General features: G+C 39.3%; 1 pseudogene; it reads left to right on the top strand.

The window, feature by feature from the left end:
• Positions 1–283: 283 nt before the first annotated feature.
• On the top strand, positions 284–462 carry LOC139267679 (U2 spliceosomal RNA; annotated as a pseudogene).
• Positions 463–740: the final 278 nt, after the last annotated feature.

The following is a 740-nucleotide window of genomic DNA, read 5'->3' as shown; positions in this document are numbered from 1 at the left end:
TAAACATATCCTTTTATGCACAGCAGTTGCTGGTAATGATTCTGCTGTTGTCATTTTCAGCTCCTCTAGATCCATCTTTTGTTTCTTATTTTGTCCCATTACCATCTCCTTTTGCCTTGCACCATCATTCCTTTTGTCATTTAATCACTCCTGCCTTCCACCCTATCACACATTTTTGCTCTTTCCTCCCCCACCTTTCCCAGCCCCTGCACTTACTTAAAACCTGTTACATCTCCAACTTTTCCCAGTTCTGTACAGATGCTGCTTGACCTGCTGAGTATTTCCAGCTTCTCGGCCTTTTGGCTAAGATCAAGTGTAGTATCTGTTCTTATCAGTTTAATATCCCCTATGGGGACATGATATTGAATTGATTTTTGGACAGGGAGCTGGATCAGGGGCTTGCCCCGTCCACTCCATGCACCGACCTGGTATTGCAATATTTCCAGGAATGGTGCAACTTCGCCTCTCGGCCTTTTGGCCTAAGATCAAATATATTGGCGCAAAGTGATCTTTGGCATTAGAGTTAATCTGGAAAGAAATTGGATTCAAAAAAAAATTTTTTTTAAATAAAAAAATAAAAAATTTCCAGCATTTTCTATTTTTATTTCAGATTTCCAGCAGTCTCAGTATTTTGCTTTAATAATGGTTATTTAAATCTGCTTGGTCCCACTCACTTTTCTGAACGTTTGTATCAATCTGTTTTGTTCAAATTTCAGAGTCTGCCTGAAGCCCTAAGAGAA

This window comes from Pristiophorus japonicus, chromosome 7 (assembly GCF_044704955.1).
Source record: "Pristiophorus japonicus isolate sPriJap1 chromosome 7, sPriJap1.hap1, whole genome shotgun sequence".
NCBI lineage: Eukaryota > Metazoa > Chordata > Chondrichthyes > Pristiophoridae > Pristiophorus > Pristiophorus japonicus.
Note: the sequence above shows the minus strand (reverse complement) of the source record. Positions and strands in the feature narration are given on the sequence as shown.